The sequence below is a fragment of the Arachis ipaensis genome, chromosome B10 (genome assembly GCF_000816755.2).
Source record: "Arachis ipaensis cultivar K30076 chromosome B10, Araip1.1, whole genome shotgun sequence".
In the NCBI taxonomy this organism is placed as follows: domain Eukaryota; kingdom Viridiplantae; phylum Streptophyta; class Magnoliopsida; order Fabales; family Fabaceae; genus Arachis; species Arachis ipaensis.
The window spans coordinates 99,772,252-99,779,944 of record NC_029794.2 but is presented as its reverse complement, the minus strand read 5'-3'; the positions used below and the strand labels follow the sequence as shown (position 1 = coordinate 99,779,944).

The following is a 7,693-nucleotide window of genomic DNA, read 5'->3' as shown; positions in this document are numbered from 1 at the left end:
ACCTAGAACTTTTGAAAAGTTATTACGAACTAATTTCAAGTTTTATATATATAGTTTTAATTTCTTAAATCATTTTATTTTATTGAAGGTAATTAAAGGTAGTTTTGACTAATTTGGATTTGAAACAAATTAAAGTTTTTATCCAAATCCTATTTTTTTAGATTATTTTCCTATTTACTATTTAAAGCCTTAAAAACTTAAAAATAATGCTGTTTGGATATTTAAATTAGAATTTTATTCAATTATCTAATTATTGAATTAATTTCTATATTTAAATTATAAAATTAGTAATTTTATGGTTTCAATTAATTTTCAAATTTAGTCCCAAAATCCCTAATTTCATACATAAACCCTAATCCTAATTAACACATATTTTTTCCTTTTTCCCAAAATGAAACCCTAGCTACCCATCAGCTCCCTCCCTTCTAACATCACCCACACACGCACACAGAAACGGAAAAGAGAGAATAAAGGGGAAACGGGAAGGGAACTGCCTAGGAGGAGGAGAGGGAGAGGAGGCGAGCTGTCTGCGCCACCACCCAGTCGCCGCCACCATCACGTCAGCACCTCATCGCCGTCATACTCGCCGGCATGGATGAAGCCCTTCGCTGCCGCTGCTGCCCGTGAAGCCGAGGCCGTCATGGGTCAGAACTGAGGCGAGAGAGAAGGCCGCAGAGGAGGAGGGAACCGCGCCGTCTAGTCACCGTCTGTGAAGCTCAGGTCGCCGTCCATGCTCGCCGCCACCGTTCGTCTTCCCCACTGCCAGACGCCGTCGCCGTTCGCGAAGAGGAGAGGGAGCTTGCCTGACCTTCGGGTCCGCCATCAGATCCGCCGTTAGAGTCGCAAACAAAGGACGCAAGAGAGAGAACCGTTGCGGAGCTGCTGTGTCGCCGGAGCTCCACGCCACCGTTGCTGCCGCTGGGAACCGCCACCGCTGAAACCCACTGTCGGTAAGGGTTTATAAGTTGGATTTCGTTCATTTTAATTTTTCGGAACCTTTTTCATTGCTGCATGTCTATTACAGTCACAGTCGCCGGAGTTCTGGTCGCCGCTGCCGCTCGAGGTGGTTACTGGGGCTGCCGCCAAACCGGTTCAATGACCGCTGCTGTTTCATTTTCTTAGTTCGGGTCGTGTTCTGAGCATTGGTTATCGCTTTAAGTTGCTGTGAGTGCTGTGAAGGTGATCAAGGACTGAGTTGCGGTTCTATTGATTTCGGGTTACAAGGAAAGGTTTCGTTGACGCGTTTTGGGTTATAGTTTCGACGAGTTGAGGTAGGGAATTTTTATACAAACTAATTTGTTATAAATATATATGCTGTGTGAAATGTATTTCTGGTGATTATGCGAGTCTTATGAATTATCTGATTATGTCTTGGATGAATATGGTTGCGTGTTTTGAGTGAAATAATGTCTGATTTTGATAAATTGGAGATTTTAGACTGGTTGATTTGAAATGGCTTTGATAGTCTAAAAATCTGAGTTTTGTTTTTTGAAACTGATTTGGTCTTGAACCTGCTGAGAAAGGCTGATGATTGGTTTGGTTGGGACCCAGAAAGGGTGACAACGTCCAAGTTTTAGAGGAGATGCTACCGAAATTTTTACAAAAATCCGAGACTTTATCTGAAACGATATTTTAAAAGAATGGGTTATGCCTTGAATTGAATTACTGATAAATGAATTAGGTTTGAACTCTTTTATTAAGAAAATTATTATATTTTGAATGTAAACTATTTTAGAAAAAGAATTATGTTTTAAGATCGATTTAAAGATGAAAATAATTATGTTTTTGAGATTGATTAAGTAAGAAAATTTTGGAGGAGTTTTAATGGATTTAAAAGAAACTTGGATTTCGATTAACTAATTTTACCTTATGACATTTTAGGAAAAGTTTGAAGTATTCTCTAAAACTTTGATTTAGTAAAACTGAACAATTTTCTAAGCCTTTGGAAACAGATTTAAGAATGAAATTAAGATTGGTATTTGGTTTAAATGATTTGGTTTTGGTTTAAGTTTTATTTTATTTATTCAAATCAAGAAGTTAAGGTTTCAGAGGTTTTCAATGAATTTAAGGAAATGAATCAGGTTATTCTCCCCCTGAATTCTCGAGACTCCGCTTAGGAATTTTATGACCAAATCCTGATTTAGAAATGAATGATTTTGAGTCTTTCAAAAGTGATTTTGAATTTGGCATGGCTTTGAGATTGTTTGGCAGTTTTAGAAAGATGTGAAAAGTGGCTCCGTTTTGAAATGTGATTCTTGGAAATATGTGAATTGAATACGTTTGTTATTTAAAAGTAAATGGGCCAAGAATGATTTTGAAATAAGATATTGAGCCTGATTGATTATGGATATTTTCGAGATTGATGAGATATTGTTTGGTAGGCGTAATGGCCGGGTTCGTCCCGCTTACACTGAGTTGTAAGCATAAGGGCCGGGTTCATCCCGCTTATGATGAGAGAATTGATATTGATGTGATTGTTGCTAAGTCACTTGCACCTGGCAAAGACGGTGGTTAATCCCGCTTCTCGAGGTTGCGGCGCCCGCGTAAGGACGGTGGTTAATCCGGCTTACGTGTAGATGTGAGGTCGAAGGCAGAGTATCCCGCTCACATCCTTTCGGATCACAGGAGTGTGCAGGCACTGACATCCTGGACCGTGTGTCGGACACGTTATCCCAGGGGGTTCCCATTTATTCGTGACCGAAAGACAATATTCCCATTTTAGGGTATGCATATTATATTTGGTTTGCCTATGTAAATAATAATGTTAACTGCTAACTGTTATACTTGTTGTAACTGCTCTTGATTGTGTTTGAACTACATTAATTGTGATTGTGTTTGATTGGGTGGTTGTTGATGAGTTGGTTGATGATTGAGCTGTTTGGGCCGAGGGCGTGTTGGATTGGATGGGCCTGAGGCTGTGGTTGGTATGTTTGAGGTCTAGCTCTGTATAAAGTATCAAACTGGTTCAACATAGACTTAATGAACCTATGCTTGGGACATGTTGGACAAGTTTTGGATAATTAGCTTATTTCCTCTTTTGAAATGGAATTTTGGATGTTAACCCTTTGGATTTAAAAAAGGCACGTAAGACGAGAATTGATCATTATATTTTAAAAATAGTTTTATTTTACGTATCTTGTTATAGCAATTTCTGTAATCCTATAGTGAGAACAAGCGAGGACGATGTTCTCACTCCCCTACAGGTTATTCCTTTTCAGGATATAGACGACGAAACTTCTGAAGAGTTATATTCCTTTTCTGTTCATTCGGTATTTTTGTATTATCCTAGTAATGATTTTTCCCTCGCCTTTATCTTTATTAATTTTGTAAGAGGGATAGGAATTTCTGATATGTATGTTTATAGAGTTAGTGGTTTGTATATATATAAATTACGGTATTGTATTTGGTTTATATGTACATCTATGTTTATGTTTTCAACTAAAAAGTGTTTTAGAAAGGTTATGCGATTTTAAGTTTAAACATGCTCCTATTTTAGTATTAAATATGTTTAGAGTTGTCGTAATATCCAAGCTATCAGAGTAGCACGGCCGAAAGCGTGACATTCTGATAGTGAGGGTGTTACATTTTATGGTATCAGAGCAGTCCTTCCTGTAAAGCCTGAGGAATAGACTGACTATGTTTCATTTGCATACTCTGAATGTTTGTCATGTAATAGTCTTGTTCGAATAACGAGAATTATAGCTTTTTGCACATGACAGTCTACTGATTAATGCCAATAGTCTTGAATTGCATAAATCCTGGTATTAAGTTTGGCCGGCTTAAAACGAGTGGATTATGTATATGAATGTACTAATGGGTTATCATAGACGAGACACGAGTAATAGATAATGCGAATCGTGGGTTTTGGGAACGTTAGAGACTATTTCTCGAGATTATTCAATTATGTATCTTGAATTCTACTGGAGTCGACTTGTTCTTTCATAGCCTAACTTGAAGTTCTTGTTTGCTAATCCTTTTGAAAAGTAGTTTGATTTTTCTAACTCTATTCCTCTATGCATATGCATTCTTGTTTGATCCTACTTGCATGAAATCCATGTTGCACCTGCCTTTCTTTGTTTAACTTCTTCGTAATTCGTGTATTTTTTGATATGGCTTTGAACTTGTCTTGATCCATGGTGCTTTTTAAGTCCTTATTCCGAGCCCAATTATGATTTAGATTTTCTCTTATTTGAATGCATTTACAATCAATTTTCAAATTTTTATAAAGATTGCTTTTGATTCAATATAGACTTATTTATAGAAAACTTTGAAAATTCCGTATGCAATTTAAAAACTATTTATTTCTAATACTTCGCATGTTCTTTTACTGGTTTACGGAACTACACTTACTTTAAATACAATTTGACTTTTCAAATAATTTTACTACAGTTCCTATGCCTAACTTTATTCCGGTTGATTTTCGTTTGACAAACTTCACCTCATTTATTTTAAATTGAATTTGGTTTAGCATAACATATTATTTATACATTTGTTATTCTTTTGAAAATATTGGACTCATGTTTCCTTTTTAGGACGGACCAATTCCTTCTTAAGCTTTTTTAATTTCTATGGATGTCATATTTGATTCTATTTTTAATTATTCTTTCACATCTTGTAAATATTACTATTGATCTCTGTTTCCCTTTTCTTGTGAATCTCATTCTTATTTGAGTCAACTTGATTTGTTTCAACTTAGTACATTGTTGATCCTCTTATTGTTTTTACCAAGGTTCTTTTGGTCAAAGGTTCTTTCTTGAGAATTTACTATTGATGGAGTTGTCTTTTGTTGTAAGTTTTGTATTCTTTTGAGATCGATTGAAAGTTTGTTCAATGTCTCATGCCTAGTGGATCTTGTTTGAACTCCGTTGATTTAAGATCCTTTCTTGTATGGCATGACCCCCTTTTTTAGTACATCCTAATCTTCTTGAATGTTCTTGTGAGGCAGTGATTTCAAGTACACTCTCGGGGTTTTATTTGAACCTTTTTAAAGAAGTTTGATTTCTCTTTAAAGAAATTACAAATTAAATTTTTCCCTTGCTCGATTGTAATTGAAACTATCCTTTAAGTCTTGATAAAGTTGTTTTGAATTTAGCAAATGCACATCTCTATATCTCTAAAAACATGTGTATTTCAAAACTTTGCCTAAACAGTTTTTTTTATGTATTTTCGGGTTGTTTTGGTATGGTCTAAAAATGTAACTGAAATAGTTTTGGATGAGGAATGTGATAAATTTGAGTTTAAAGGTTTTTGATAAAAATGGTTTTTGATGAACTTTAACGGATCATATCTTGAGCTACAATTTTTGAAAATTAATGAATTTTATCTCAAATTAAAGATAATTCAAAGATCTTTAGAACGGTATAGATTTTGTGAAAATATGAATTTTGTAGAGAAAGATATGATCATTGAAAGTTAGTGTCAGAAAATCTAAATTCTGTGATGTTGCAGAATTTGTGATTTCTGGTTTGTGTGCACATGCACACTACTGTGCACACGCACACTGTTGTGCACGTGCTCTAAATATTGGCTTTGTTTTGACTTGTGCGTATGCACAACCTTGTGCGCACGCACACCCTGTGAATTTTTGAAAACGTGCGTACGCACACACTCGTGCGCACGCACACACAGAGAAATACATTCTGTTGAGAGCGCTAGCACACTTTGGTGCGCACACACACGCCCTGCGAAAATTGCAAGCTGTGCGTACGCACAGCCTTATGCGTACGCACAAGTTGAGAAAAATTTACTGGCATTTGTTAATCTTCTTCTATGATTTTATACTTTTAACTTAACTTAATTTTATTTCAAACTACTGCCTTGCTTTTCCTTTTAGTGTTTCTATTAGTTATCTCTGATTCGGGACTTATCCTTGAGGTTGTTAAACTGAATTTCTTTCCAATACTCTTCGTCGATGGTACATCCTTATTTACTTGTAGTTTTATCAGTTTTTTTAAGACTATTGTGGTAATTATCTTTTTTGTCTGCCATTCTTTTTCAGAGTCTTATATCCTTCTAAATAAACTTGACAATTATTGTAATGTCACGTGTGATCTCTAGATATAGTAACACGATGCGTTAGTTCTTTAAGACCTGTTTGTGGATACGAAAGGTGAAGCGGTAAGTGTGCAACGTTATGAGAAGTTGTGCGAGTTTTTTTTCTCGCAGACGAGTTTGTGGATGTTAGGCTTGCGAGTGGTTATGGAGTTGTGAAGTGATTGATGGAGTTGGGAAGTTAAAGTTTCGAAGTGGAGGGAGATCTGTGAAAGAATGTTATAACCATTGTTTTAATACCGACTTGCCTTGTAGCCTTTTTGCCACATTACCTATAGCTTTGTTTTATGAACGCTTATCTTGACTTGCACCCTATGTTGATCCTCCAAGCCTTTGCAAAGTTTTGAAACCATATAATCTTTTTGCATCAATCCTAACTACTACCTTCTACCTTACACCATACCGTACCCTTATATTTAAATCTTATAGTTATTAAGTATTTGAACATATATATATATATATATATATTATATATATGCTAAACTTTCTTACTTATCTAAAAAGCATTTAGAAAGTAGGGTATTAATTCTTTGTATTCCCTTATGTATTTCTTTAATTTTCGAGGACGAAAATTTTTATAAGGTGGGTAGAATGTAAGACCCAGAACTTTTAAAAAGTTATTACGAACTAATTTCAAGTTATATATATATAGTTATTTACAGTTTTAATTTCCTAAATCGTTTTATTTTATTGAAGGTAATTAAAGGTAGTTTTAATTAATTTGGATTTGAAACCAATTAAGGTTTTTATCCAAATTATATACTTTTGGATTATTTTCCTATTTACTATTTAAAGCCTTAGAAACTTAAAAACAATGCTGTTTGGATATTTAAATTAGAATTTTATCCAATTATCTAATTATTGAATTAATTTCTATATTTAAATTATAAAATTAGTAGATGTAAAATAATCAAATTTTTTTATATATGATAATGTTTTATAAATAAATACCTTAGGTTTTGTTAATAAAAAGAATTAGTTATATTATGATATATTTTCAATTAGAGTATTTGAATGAAAATCAAATAGCAATTTGATGCAACAAATAATGTATTTTAAAGTAATTTTTAGGTTTCAATTAGTTTTTAAATTTAGTCCCAAAATCCCTAATTTCATACATAAACCCTAATCCTAATTAACACACATTTTTTCCTTTTTCCCCAAATGAAACCCTAGTTACCCATCAGCCCCCTCCCTTCTAACATCATCCACACACGTACACAGAAACGGGAATGAGAGAAGAAAGGGGAAACGGGAAGGGGACCGCCGAGGAAGAGGAGAGGAAGAGGAGGCGAGCTGTCTACGCCACCACCCAGTCGCCGCCACCATCGCGTCAGCATCTCACCGCCGTCATACTCGCCGGCATGGGTGAAGCCCTTCGCTGCCGTTGCTACCCGTGAAGCCGACGCCATCGTGGGTCAGAACCGAGGCGAGAGAGAAGGCCGTGGAGGAGGAGGGAACCACGCCATCAAGTCGCTGTCTGTGAAGCTCGGGTTGCCGTCCATGCTCACCGCCGCCATTCATCCTCTCCGCTGCCAGACGCCATCGCTGTTCTCGAAGAGGAGAGGGAGCTCGCCTTACCTTCAGGTCTGCCATCAAATCCGCCGTTGGAGTCGCGAACAGAGGACACGAGAGAGAGAAC

General features: G+C 36.0%; 1 long non-coding RNA gene across 3 annotated transcripts in view; it reads left to right on the top strand.

Moving 5' to 3' along the window:
• The window catches only part of LOC107624277, a 12,669-nt gene continuing 5,334 nt past the window's right edge, over positions 359-7,693 (top strand). Inside the window, exons 1-4 of one of the 3 annotated variants that reach the window (XR_002355214.1) lie at positions 359-950; positions 1,025-1,271; positions 2,382-2,723; positions 3,204-3,269. This is a non-coding gene — a long non-coding RNA (uncharacterized LOC107624277). Of the gene's footprint in view, positions 951-1,024; positions 1,272-2,381; positions 3,097-3,203; positions 3,270-7,693 lie in introns of those variants that run through there. The other 2 variants (XR_002355215.1, XR_001616808.2) reach the window with 2 other exon arrangements.